The sequence below is a fragment of the Schistocerca gregaria genome, chromosome 1 (genome assembly GCF_023897955.1).
Source record: "Schistocerca gregaria isolate iqSchGreg1 chromosome 1, iqSchGreg1.2, whole genome shotgun sequence".
NCBI classification, from domain to species: domain Eukaryota; kingdom Metazoa; phylum Arthropoda; class Insecta; order Orthoptera; family Acrididae; genus Schistocerca; species Schistocerca gregaria.
Window position 1 is genome coordinate 595,363,156 of NC_064920.1, and position 14,613 is coordinate 595,377,768.

The window sequence follows — 14,613 nt, forward strand, 5'->3', positions numbered from 1 at the left end:
GTTAATGTCCAACAGACAATGACCGGCGAGATCTCTGGAAGTCTGGAACGCTTTAGTCAGACGAATCGCAGTCTGTCAGCGGCCTCGAAAGACTCTTCCAGTCCTCGGTGTAGCTGTTACTCAGGAATACAGAGAGAGCTCTGGATCCGCCCCTGTGTCGCTACCACACATGTACAACCATATTAAATACTGGGATGTTGTGGGGGAAAGATGTTTTGAAATTGTATGTTACGGACACTGTAACAAGCTTATGGTTTGTGATTTCACTGGTCCTTGTTCAGTACACCCTGACTACACTTTCAATAAATGTAGAGAAAATCTAAAAATTAACAAAAAGAAATCGACACACCAAAGAAAAACACCTATATTTAACTCAAGATCACACCTACAAATAATTCCATTCGTGTTTTGCGTGATATTCAATGTTGGTAAATTAATGCTTACTACAGTATCCGTAGAAAGAAGTATTCGAAAGTAAGTAAAACGATTGGAAAGCGAAGGCTTTCAAGAAAAACACTGATTCTTTCTATACAAACAATAGATTTGTTTAAAGCTGAAAAAAATTACATTGCAGTTGTAAAATTCGTCACATCTGTGCAGAGTAACTGGGAAACGAAGGCAGCTTGTGCCACCATTTTTACAGAGAAGTTCATTACAATCGATTGCCCGGCATTGACCACCCACGTGTTTTGTCCATAAAGAAAGATGAAAAATATTAATGCAAAGTTCAATTTTCTACTATGTACTAAGATGTACATTTAGTTTCTAAATATTTTCGCATTGTTCTACAAAGTTCTCTTAGACTAAAAGATTAATTAAATATCATTGGCACTGTAACCAGTCGTTCTTATTTCCCGTACCCACACCTCCAGCCCTTCTGTGTGTCGTGCTCCAGGCAACTATGAGTTGAACTTATTTTTACACATTGCCTTTTTACCACCATCCTTGTAACTGTGAATGATGAGAGGGATATCACTATCACAGTAATCATTTTAAAATTCGTAAGCGTACGAATTTTAACTGAATTTGTGCAGCCGTGTGTGTGTGTGTGTGTGTGTGTGAGAGAGAGAGAGAGAGAGAGAGAGAGAGAGAGAGAGAGAGAGACTAGGAAGTGGATGAACTTTTGGCGCAGAACGAGTTTCTTTTGTTTGATTATTGTGTACGACGCAGTTATCTTTTGAAATACTACATGAAGAGAAACAGGATTACAGCAGTGTACAGAAAATATGAAAACATAATCAATAAACACATCATGTTAGAGCTCTAGTACTTAAGGGAATATCCACTATGCTTAACCAAGTCAAAATGTCTGGAGTGTTCATGTCGCTCCTTCGAAATTACAGCTCATTTATTCCGAAGCTTTATGCTCAGACTTTCTGTGTTACGAGTTTTATTCTACATGATGAAAGTCTGTAAATATTTTTCTGTTTGTGCATGCATTGTTTTGTTTCGGTTATTTTAGGTACTGCTGACAACTCGTCCGTCTCCATGTTTTATTTCGATTATGCTAGGGATTTCTGCCGTTGCTGAAGACTAATTTACAAATGCATTCCAGGGTATTCATTCCTAATAAGGAAGTGAGCAAATTCAAATGACTGCAGATTCATGATGGTATTCTTGCTTGAGAGTCAGCAAACGGACGCAACCAAAATTTCAAGTAGTGGCGCAGTTGGGCAACTCTAGATACTATTATTATTGTCATTACTATTTTGTATCCATGCGTCGGATCGAACATGAAACGACCATATGAATTTATGCACCGTTAAGACCTAACCGATCGGAAAAAAAATTTGCCCTCTCTAACAACGTCGCTATCGGAAGGGCTCTTGACAGTTCCTACCACTTGTCAAAGAGCACCTAAAAAGTACCACGGAGAGCTAAGCATTTGGTATCGAGCGTATATACCGCAAATAGTAACAGAAAAAACCGTCATAAATATTCAGCAACAGGCTTTACGTGCTAGGCGTAAGATCAGCCCAATACCGGATGCAGTGCTCTTAAAACATGGTACTGAGGTATTTTGTAAGCACATAAAACAAACTGAAAAAAATTATCTAAACAAAAACAGATACTTAATGTAACACGTTTCTAGATCTTACTAAAGAGTATAAAATAAGTTCTCGTAGCTCCGTAAAGATGCCTAGCCCCAAACAGGTAGTCTGAAAATATGTGCTTTCGAGTTTATAATTGCATTGAGGATACAAAGAAGATTTATACCGAAAAATGTGGGACGCATGCAATACGTAACTTACGCATGAACAGTTCACCAATTAACTATGATCTAGTAAATGCGCCTCATGTTTTTCATTATAAATCGTTTACATATTGTCACTGCTGATTCACAAGCCCAAATTTTCAGAACTACCTGTATGACATTGGGAACTTGTATGGGTCTTGGAGAAATAAGTATAAACGTTTTAGGCCGACTTGTAAACGTGTTCTACTAAAAGTTTGTATACAAGCTTTTGCCTTTAGGCTTACCAGCGTTTGCGTGTGTCATATATGCTGCACAGGTCTTCTCCTTGACACGTCTCTGTCCATCTCTCGTACACCCTCTCTCTGCCTAGCCATGGCCGTCCGCTTGCATCCCACGTGGAACACATTCTGATACTACCTAACAACACATTAGCCCCACAGGGCCGCCGAGATGTGAGATGTCACTAAAATATTTTATCCACACACCCAACACTGTTGAACAGGCCGACAAGAAAGTGAACCAGTGTTGCATTGTCATTCAGTTCTAACGTATGTTTAAAATTTTGTCTCTAGCTCATAAAAACGTTGGTTTTAAAAAAATTCGTACCAGACAGACAGACAAGGAAGAGATGTAATAAAAAAGAGTTGGTAATCATACATATGATGTATACGGAAAGATACAGTTAGTAAGATTTCTATTACACACTGCGTCCTGAATCATGTGTACTCCAATCCCTGTCTTCTTATGCATTTATCCACCACACCTCCCTGTTGTAGCTATTCCTCGACATATGAATAGATGTACTTTCGTCCTGTCCCGCCGTCTTTTCAACGTTTTCTGTATGCTCCTTTCTCTGGTGACTGTCTTATCCGGATATATAATTTTCAGAATTTTCCTTTAACACTGGTTCTGAAACCCTTAGATTCTCTTTTCTTCCGGGTATCCAACAGTCCACGAATCGCTACTATACAGTGCTGTGCTCCAAACATACATTATTAGAAATTTCTTCCTCATATTAATGCTTATGTTTGATACTAGTAGACTGCTTTTCATAACTTATGCTAATAGGCCGTGGTCGACGTATAGAACTTCCTCCTAACGTTTCCTCCGACCGCGGGAGATAAAGTTGCGAACTGCAACAAAAACTCTGAGCGGCGAATACATGATCAGTTTAGAAGGCATCACAGTCCATCACGTGATGTCGGCTAAAAGATTCTCTGATAATGCCAACACTCTCTATCGAAATTAATCGATCGTCATTCTTGCTTTGCAACGTTAACATCCTGATTTATCTAGTTCAACACCTTGTTCTTTTCTGTTGAAATTATGAAGTTGTTTATAAATCTAAATAGTCATTCTGCACATGTGCGAATGATATTGCGATATTTTTGATATGATGCTCATTTAACTGAATTTTGTTTCATGATCATACTCTTGGTGAACATGTCCCAGGCGATAATTCCATTTGTGTTCAACCAGACGGATGTTAACATTTGTTTTTGTGGCACCAATACAAACCAGTACAAAACCACAAAAATTTTTATATACACCAGGTATTGCCAATGGATGCCGTATATCTTTAGCCGATCTCAAACGTTCTTTGATCTTACTGATGGGTCCGAAGGTAATTTTCACACCATACTTGCTCAATACTTTCCCAGTGAGATCGGTTATCTTGCCGATGAACAGAAGGAAAACTTCCTCTTGGGTGGCCGTTGTTCCTCGTCAGTCCTGATACTCTCCCTAGGGCGAGGTGCTTAAACTCTCTCTTCGTTAGAACAACGATTATTTTTGAAATTCGACCATTGGTGTTCAGTCTCATCTTCTGAATAATCGGTTACGCATTTTTTACGCAAAACGAACGTTTTAATCACACCACCTTTTTCGTCTGCGGTGGTGGCTAGACTCCTTATGAAGGTAATAGTCAGTACGGCTGGCTTTTCTTTATACGCTGTGGCCGTACGTCCCGTCCCGTAGCTTGGTACAGTAAAAGATACATCCAAAAACTTCAGCTTGCAATTATTCTCCTCATCAGTCGCAAACTGTATTTCCGAATTGATACTGTTGAGATGTATGAGGGAGGTATCCAACTCCTCCTTACCGTGTGTCCATATTAGTAAGGTGTCATCGACATAGCGGTACCACCTGGCCTTTGACTAGCAGTCTGCAGCCCCCTTTTTTCGAAGGTCTCCACCAGCAAATTGGCCACAGCCAGACTATGAGGCTGTCCATAGCCATTCCGGCCATCTGTTTATAAAAATAATTATCGTATTGATAATAGGTTGTGGCGAGGCAGTGCCTGAATAACCCCCCATAATATGCTGGAAAAATATCCGCTATACATGAGATACCTTCTTTCACCAGAATCGTGGTCAACAAAGACACAACATAAAAGCCAATAAAGGTATCATCTGGGCCCCACGCGCAGTTCATTTAATTTATCAATAAAGTGGAAAGAATTTTTAGTATGACTTTCGTTTCCACCAACATAAGATTGCAGTTCGCTGCTTCACCACTGATGGAGGCTGCCCCAGTCTGAGAGGAAACTTGAGGAGAAAGTTTTATACAGCGTCCACGGCCTATTAGCTCGGAACTCTTGAGTTATGTCAGCACCGGCAGCAAAGCTTGCATTGAAAGACCTTTTTTCAACAGGAACGCCGTCTTTGCCTGTGCTAGTTTTCTTTGCATATAGTCCTTGCTTCGACGGTCCGGTTTATTTTGGATACAAGGTCCCAGAAGCCTTCACTTGGTCCACTTCATGATAACCAAATTTGATGTTATGTTTGTGGGTAAATTTATATCTCTTGATCCACAATACTTCGCCTTTCTGCGGTTTACTCTCAGAACATGTTTTGTACTCATTAGACTTCATTCTATTCATTAGGTGCTCACTTTCACTGAGGATAGCAATGTCATCAGCGAATCTTACCATCGTACCGGGTGGTTCTCAGTAAGGTGCAGCTCCTCGCGGAAGTCCAGTGTGGGCGGTAATGACCGTATGCCAGCGAAGCTTGGTAGATATGCTGATGCATTAACGCGGAACCAGTTTGTGTTGGAAAAAAAATTGTTCCAAATTTGGCCACCAAGTGCAAAATGGCGCCATACACTGTATGTCTCTATTACATCCACGCCGTCGTTTGACAAGCCATGACGTTAGTTAACAGTATGGCTGTCATAGGACGCCTTTGAGGTGTGCCGAAACGTCTGTAGCCTATGAAGCCCCATTGTGCGCAAGTGATTGCTGCTTTGGAATAGCGCTACTATGTGGAAACCTCTGTCTTCGTGCGAGATGGGCAACACTTCATGTCGCTCGCCTAGTGAAAGATCTACTTAACCAATCTTCCACGAAACTGTTACCTGCAGATGCATGCCCTGTAAGATCCCCGATTCCACGTTAGTTTTGGGTTTCGGGACATATAAAACAAAGCGCTTATCAGGGACATGTATGGTCTATCTGTTCTAAAGGGCAGCATAAAGGAACACGTTACTCAGATTCCTTCGGAATTGCTGCGAACAGCTACCATCACGTCATTTTATGAGTACAGAATCTCGTAGACATCTTCCGTGCTCTTACTAAAAAAATGTGTGAGTGATGGTAATAATAAAACCAACATTACGCCTACCTCACTTGTTTGACCTTTCCTGCAGTTTAAAATGTGTGCCGCGACCAGGACTCAAACCCGGGAACTTCTGCTTACATGGCAAACGCTCTGTCCATCTTTTTTCGTTGAAATCGGTTGTAGCGGATGTCACATAACATGCGTTTAAGTTCCTTGTTGATCCCTTCACTCAGATTTTTATTACAGAGACCAGCTAGCTCTCTGACCGAACACCCCGAGCTAACGTGCCGGTATCCATCTGAGCCACCGAGGACACAGAGGATAGTGCGATTGCAGGGGTTTATCCCTGGCGTGCTGCCCGTGAGACCCACATACCCAACTTACTGTCCTCACACTACATCTTTAGTGTCCCGCCCACTACACTCTTTACTCACGGCAGTCAATCCACCGACCCTCGTAAGAGTTCGGGCAATGTGAGTGCATCCGCACTGAAGATCATTGGCCCGTAAACCTTATGTACATGAAGATGGTATCTGTTCTTTCAGTGGTAGAAGAGTGTGATCCCGACTGAGCACTAATGTTGTGCTCCTGCATATTTGTAGGAAAGGGAGCTTCGTCTTGGCAAGATGTAGTGCTTATTTGTTTGATTTCAGTTGCTTGTAAAGAGTGCAACTGATCATGGACTGACAATCCTTGTTGGGATATCATACCCCTCACTTACAGCATAAGCTGGTGATTTATGGGTTACCCTTATGCGGCAGGGTAGTAAAGCCAAAGCCTGCACAGTGCACTGGACCACCCCATCATCACTACTACTGACACCATTCGAGAAGTAATGATGCTTTCACTGCGTGCAATAGTCAGCTTTCTGGGGAGCAGGTGAGTATCTAACTATCGCAAAGTGACGGTGCTCTGTGGTCACAGGTGTTCAGGATTCAACCTGTTCTGAACCATCTCGGTAACCGCATTCACGGTTTAGGTGTGGTAAACACTGACTTGAAACAGGTCTCTTATTGAAGAGATGAGAGCTCATATCATTCAGTTACAGGTTGATCCAAGTTTCCTAATTTGGCAACTTACTTCTAGGTAGGATAAAGAAGAGAGCTCTCTTCCTGGCCCAACTGCTTGTGACTAGGTGTTGGAACCAGAAATATATTTCATAAGTTACTTAATCTATTTTTGCCTGCTATGTGGATCATCACTGGACACAAGTGGCGAGAGAAGCTTCTCTTTTGGTTAACCGCTCATTTGCAAATCCAGACTAAAGTTCTGCAAATGCCTCTTTATGTCATGTTTCATACTGTTTGTTTCAAATTACCCATTTACTTAGGATACATTGAGCACAATTTTAACTGAGGCCATTGATAAAGACAATGCACTGGTTGATTTCTGAGGGACCTTGCTTAAGGATAATTTATCGAGTGGAATTAGGCTAGTGCACATTTCTATCGAGTTCAGAATCGTAGTAAGCCATTCGATCGCCACATTGACGATGGGATAGCCACGCTGACCCATGTCGCTGTCACGATGCTCTCAAGGAACACAGAAGTAAACTCGAATAGAACAGACAAGTGTTGGTGTGGAAACTTTTCAAAGTACAATATCTCGTAAACGACTCACTAGAACCCTGCAACAATCATCACTCACATTCTAATATAATTTAATTTAATGTCAGTAGGCACTGTTTCATTTAAAAAGTGTATATTGCACAGAAAATATACTTCCTAAGTTTATGTTTGCTGGGTAACAAACGAGCCCTTGGCTACCAATTACTCTGCGAAAACCCACATCAATAGCACTTTCTAATTCCGCAATGCTTTCGGTGCAAGTTTTGGGTGATTCACTCTGTATGTTATGCAATCCATTGTACAGTGCAAGGCAGTGGATACGTCGAACCAACATTAGCTAACACATGTATTATTCTATTCGAATACTGAGAGAGGAGAATATGTTTGCATGTCTCTCTACACGACCAGTTTCACTTACTGTCATGTTCGGTACTCTAGATACGTGACAATGACAGGCAATTGTCGCACAATTTCGTCGAACGCAAGTTTTCTAAATCGATCCTACAGGGTCGGGTGATAACTACATTGTCATTACAGGAGTCCCGTTTAATTTCCCGATAATGGTATTCCTGTTAGACATTTGCAAGAGCTGTGTCGTCTTGTTACGATCGTAGCAGCTCGCCTCTAAATTCGGTCGGTGACGATAGTCATGCTTCCTGGAAACGTTGATTGAAACAATAGACATAATCGCAGTAGACTGACGTATGCAATTTCCTCTGCAGTTACGCTGCAGATTTCCAGAGCTCCTCCGAGAATCTATGACTTCCATTGCCCGATGTACTACTGATTCCATTTCATATGGCTTCTTAATATTATCCATAAATAATTACACGATGTTGTCTGCTCAAGAACTTTGTCACTAATCTTGTAATCGGATACAATCGACTTCTTTCTCTTCGATGAAGACGTCATTTTGCATTTAGTCACATTTAGAGAGAGCTGCCAATCATTACAACGAGTGCAAACCTCTTTCAAGTCTTTCCGCATTTCATAAATAGTTACTTGAAAAAAGTGACGTAACATGTCTATCAAAAATAGTTTTATACGTACTGTCAGGAGCAACCAAAAAAAAGTTGTGGCACATAGATTTGCATCAAGTGTTCGGTATTGCAGGCAAATGCAGACTGACTGACATTCAAGAACAGAAACAGTATTCGCTTTCTAGAAAGACACCGCCTCAAGAACTCAGTGGATATTGTTATACCTGTTCAGTTTAGACTGAGTCATCAGATTCCTACGCCGTGCAATATTCTGAGTTCATTATTCGTAATACGGATTCGAACAAGAACTCGCTGTTATTCGTAGGGCCAATCACGTGATCACTAAGAATGGTAAAAGCAGGACCCATCGAAACTCTTAAGACCTCACAGGAAACTCTAGACAAATATAAATAGTAATATAGTCCACCAATTCTGTAATAAAAGAATGCAATGATTTTTCTTTCATGTATTGTCTTATACCGAAGAGTCCTGTTGTAACTACGTAGATGCCAGTAAAATTATTCTTTATAAATTGTGAAGAGCATAATGAATTCAGTAAATGACAGAGGTGTAATCCGGTTTACTCCGTTTTTTGTAGTGTAAAAAACCGGTTTACGGCAGCAAAACAAGTAGTCAAAGTACAAATGCAGCAAGTGGATCAGCAGTGCAGCTATTTTCAGCAGTGCAGCTGTTTTAATTCCAGCAGCTCACGTCGAAATCCTGGGTTGCTCCATTGTGTAATCTACTCGTACATGTCAACCAGCTATCGGAAATTTGAGAACAGGCGAGCAGCGAGCGTATTATTCTGCGGAATAGGAGGTCAGTGTTGACATTTAACACGTATATATGTTCACCTTTCCTGTTTTTTTTTTTTTTTTAATAAAAAGACCCTTTTACTGGCGTAAAGGTGTGAGGTATAATGACGATGAACACAAGCACCGTTACGACAGCTAACATGGATTAACGAATATTATATACGCTCATATTTATCTCGCGTAATTTGGTAGCTCTATTATTCACCCAGCTGCATGTCATGTGACTCAAATAATCCTAATAAGGCAATCGAAGCTCATTGTCCATTCAAAGCTAGAATTTAAATCTGTGCCCTTCTGTGACGCAAAGTAAGAAGTCAGTTTATACTTACCTTCTTTGGAGGAGCAATATTCAGAATCAGTTTCATTACTATCCTACTTCTAGTGCATAGTCGGAATCTCAACGTAACTAAATTAATTAGTGTACTGCATGCAAGCGATAGAGTTAATTATATAAAAAGCGTTACAGAGACTATTTATGAAATGTTCAAACCTAGGAAACGAGCTGCAATGGGCTACACTGAGGTGTGAATTAAGAAAAAAATAACGCGTCGTCAACACAGAGGGAAACAGGGCTCGAATACAAAGGATGAAAAACTGGCAGAGCAAACTGATTGTCCTATTTCCGGAAACGAAGGAAAGATTTTATGTGAATCGTTTAGCGGGATTTTGAATATTTACTCTTTCGAAAGAAACAACTTCGCTCGACTTCATTCTGAGTAGTACGTACGGTGACAAGTTGCCACGCAGATTAGCATCCACAATGAACTCATGAAACAGTGACTGTTTTCATGAACAGTTTATGTACTGAGATAAAGTTATGAACTTGGGTTTTTGGATGAAGCTGTAATCTACTCGACGACCCAAGTTATTGACTTTATTTAATATTGTGGAACGGAATTGCAGGATAGCATGCGTTTAAAATATTTAATATTTTTTATTCACTATGTAGTTAAATGAATTGTAAGATTGTACTGTTTCAGCAGTAGCGGAAAAATCTCACGCAAATGAAGAGATGCGACTTAATCTATCCCATAGATCTAGAACTACTTCAACCTAACCAACCTAAGGACAGCACACACATCCGTGCCCGAGGATTGACTGGAACCTGCGACCGCAGCAACAGCGCGGTTCCGGACTGAAGCGCCTAGAACCGCTCGGCCACAGCGGCCGGCTAGCCTGTTCATTCCACTCATAAGATGCTGTAATTCTTCTTCACTTTCACTCAGCGTAGAAATGTCATCAGTGAAACGTAACATTGGTATCCTTTCACCACGAATTTTAATCCCACTCCTCAGTCTTTTTCTTATTTCCATCCTTGCTTCATCGATGTACAGATTGAAGGCTACATGTACAGATTGAAACTATATCCCTGTCTTACACCCTCTTTGATCTGAGCACTTCGTTCCTGGTCGTCCACTCTTGTTATTCACTCTTGTCTCTTGTACATACCGTAGGTTATCCGCCTCTCCCAATAGCTTACCGCTATTTTTCTCAGAAACATATTGCATCTTTTAAACTGTTGAACGCTTTTTTCTGAGTCAACATATTCTATGAAAGTATCTCGATTTTTCTTTAGTCTTGCTTCCATTATCAACTGCAACGTAAAATTGCCTTTCTGGTGTCTTTACCTTTCCTAAAACCAAACCAATCGTCATCTAACGCATCCTCAGTTTCCTTTTCCGTTCTTCGGTATATTATTCTTGTCAGTTACTTGGATGAATGAGCTGTTACGCTGATTGTGCGACAATACTCGCACTTGTCAGCTCTTACAGTCTTCGGAATTGTGCGGGTGACATTCATCCGGAAGTAAGATGGTGTCTCACCTGACTCAAACATTCTCAACAGCAACGTAAACAGTAGTTAAGTTGCCATTTTCCCCAATGATTTTAGAAGTTCTGGTGGAATATTATCTATTCCTTGTGCCTTATTTGATTTTAAGTCCTCCAGAGTTCTCAAAAATTCTAATTCCGGATCCCATATCTCTTCTAAATCGACTCCTGTTTCATCTTCTATCATATCAGACAAATCTTCCCCCTCGTAGAGGCCTTTACTGTACATTCCACCTAGCTGCTTCCCACCTCTCCATTTAATAGTGGAATTTTCGTTGCACTCTTAGTGTCATCACCCTTGATTTTAATTTCACCGAAGGTTGTTTTGAATTTATTATATGCTTTGTCAGTCCTTCCGACAGTTATTTATTTTTAGATTTCTTCACATTTTTCATGCAGCCATTTCGTCTTGCTTTCCCTGCACTTCCTATTTATTTCATTCCTAACTGACTTGTACTTCTGTATTCCTGAATTTCCCTGAACATTTCTGTACTTCCTTTATTCTTTTGCGTATTGATTTTTCCTGACTAATCTCTTTAACTTCAGCCTACTCTTCATCTTCACTATGTTGTGATCTGAGTCTGTATCTGCTCCTGGGGATGCGTTACAATCCTGTATCTGATTTCGGAATCTCTGTCGAACCATGATATAATCTAACTGAAACCTTCCCGTATCATCCCATCTTTTCCAGGTATACCTCCTCTTGTGATTCTTGTACAGTGTATTTATTACAGAACTCGATTAGTCTTTCTCCTCTCTCATTCCTTGTCCCATATTCTCCAGTAACCTTTTCTTCTGCTCCTTCGACTACAACTGCATTCCAGTGTCCCATGACTATTAGATTTTTATCTCCCTTTAGGTACAGTGTTACCCTTTCAATATCCTCATATACTTTCTCATCACTTGCAGCTTGCGACGTCGGCATGTAAACTTGAATTATCGTCGTCGGTGTTGATTTACTGTCGATTTTGATCAGAAAAGCCCTTCATTAAACTATTCACAGTAACGCACTCTCTGCCCTACCTTCCTATTCATGACGAATTCTACTCCCGTTATACCATTTTCTGCTGCTGTTGATATTGCCCTGTACTCGTCTGACTAGGAATCCTTGTCTTTCTACACTCCTGGAAATTGAAATAAGAACACCGCGAATTCATTGTCCCAGGCAGGAGAAACTTTATTGACACATTCCTGGGATCAGATACATCACATGATCACACTGACAGAACCACAGGCACATAGACACAGGCAACAGAGCATGCACAATGTCGGCACTAGTACAGTGTATATCCACCTTTCGCAGCAATACAGGCTGCTTTTCTCCCATGGAGACGATCGTAGAGATGCTGGATGTAGTCCTGTGGAACGGGTTGCCATGCCATTTCCACCTGGCGCCTCAGCTGGACCAGCGTTCGTGCTGGACGTGCAGAGCGCGTGAGACGACGCTTCATCCAGTCCCAAACATGCTCAATGGGGGACAGATCCGGAGATCTTGCTGGCCAGGGTAGTTGACTTACACCTTCTAGAGCACGTTGGGTGGCACGGGATACATGCGGACGTGCATTGTCCTGTTGGAATAGCAAGTTCCCTTGCCGGTCTAGGAATGGTAGAACGATGGGTTCGATGACGGTTTGGATGTACCGTGCACTATTCAGTGTCCCCTCGACGATCACCAGAGGTGTACGGCCAGTGTAGGAGATCGCTCCCCACACCATGATGCCAGGTGTTGGCCCTTTGTGCCTCGGTCGTATGCAGTCCTGATTGTGGCGCTCACTTGCACGGCGCCAAACACGCATACGACCATCATTGGCACCAAGGCAGAAGCGACTCTCATCGCTGAAGACGACACGTCTCCATTCGTCCCTCCATTCACGCCTGTCGCGACACCTCTGGAGGCGGGCTGCACGATGTTGGGGCGTGAGCGGAAGACGGCCTAACGGTGTGCGGGACCGTAGCCCAGCTTCATGGAGACGGTTGCGAATGGTCCTCGCCGATACCCCAGGAGCAACAGTGTCCCTAATTTGCTGGGAAGTGGCGGTGCGGTCCCCTACGGCACTGCGTAGGATCCTATAGTCTTGGTGTGCATCCGTGCGTCGCTGCAGTCCGGTCCCAGGTCGACGGGCACGTGCACCTTCCGCCGACCACTGGCGACAACATCGATGTACTGTGGAGACCTCACGCCCCACGTGTTGAGCAATTCGGCGGTACGTCCACCCGGCCTCCCGCATGCCCACTATACGCCCTCGCTCAAAGTCCGTCGACTGCACATACGGTTCACGTCCACGCTGTCGCGGCATGCTACCAGTGTTAAAGACTGCGATGGAGCTCCGTATGCCACGGCCAACTGGCTGACACTGACGGCGGCGGTGCACAAATGCTGCGCAGCTAGCGCCATTCGACGGCCAACACCGCGGTTCCTGGTGTGTCCGCTGTGCCGTGCGTGTGATCATTGCTTGTACAGCCCTCTCGCAGTGTCCGAAGCAAGTATGGTGGGTCTGACACACCGGTGTCAATGTGTTCTTTTTTCCATTTCCAGGAGTGTATTTCACTTCACTGACCCCTACTATATGTATATTGAGTCTTTGCACTTCCCTTTTCATATTTTGTAGCTTCCCTACCACGTTCAAGCTTCTGACATTCCACGCTCCATCTCATAGAATGTTATGCTTTCGTTGATTGTTCAATCTTTTTCTCATGGTTACCTCCCCCTTGACATCCTCTCTCGTATATCAGAATGGGGGACTATTACGGAATCTCTTGCCAATGGAGAGATCATTGTGACATTTTTTCAAGTACAGACCACATGCCCTGTGGATACACGTTACATGTCTTTTATGCAGTATTTTCCATTGCCTATTGTATCCTCATGCCGTTGATCACTGCTGATTCTTCCATCTTTAAGGGACAGTTTCCCGCCCTCTTTGACTAGGCCGTTGGCACAATGAGAGTGACTTCTTATGGCGGAAGTCTTCGGCAGCCAGCGCTGATTATTAATCGAAATTTAAGTGGTCGTTAGTTTCGAACCCGGAACCGAGGACGTTTTGAGTAGTAATCATAGACGCTACCCCTTTTATTAATCTCATTTTGTTCATTATGGCTCATTCTATTTGTTCGGGGAAAACATCCCATGACATACATTCAGGTTCATCGTAGATCCGGTCACTCAGCTTTTATTACAGAGGGCAGGTAACCCTCTGGCCGAACACGTTGAGCTACCGTGCCGGTTTTTTAAACCCCGGTGGTACTGCTATGCCGTCCAATCCGCGACAGAGGTGGAATGAGCTGTAGCACTCCGTCATGAGCCAAAAATGAGTTTAATACTCTGATCCTGCGATGCGAGCCTTGCCACATATTAAGCTCGTAAGAACAGACACTCCACTTTGATCTTAGCCAAAAGGCTGAGAAGCGATGTCGCTAGACCAAGGATGCAACGGCTATAGTCCATTAGCATGCGAAAATCTAAATCGTTAAACTGACTGATTAGAATCTGTAAATCGAAATACAAGTCCTGAATTACGTTATATCAGCTGATGATTAGCATTCGTGCCCTCTGAGCCTCTAGGATATTTCGGAGTTCCTTTGACTGCCATTATTTTAACTTAGGAAGAAACTATATTCCTTACGAATGCTCTTTCTGATGATTATAATTCCGTAACAATAGCGG

The 14,613-nt window shown here is 42.4% G+C and overlaps 1 non-coding gene across 1 annotated transcript; it reads right to left on the reverse strand.

Moving 5' to 3' along the window:
* Nucleotides 1-14,172: 14,172 nt before the first annotated feature.
* LOC126285422 (U2 spliceosomal RNA) lies at nt 14,173-14,359 on the reverse strand. Its single transcript, XR_007551648.1, has one exon. It is a non-coding gene; the product is annotated as a U2 spliceosomal RNA (small nuclear RNA).
* Between the last annotated feature and the right edge of the window lie 254 nt (nt 14,360-14,613).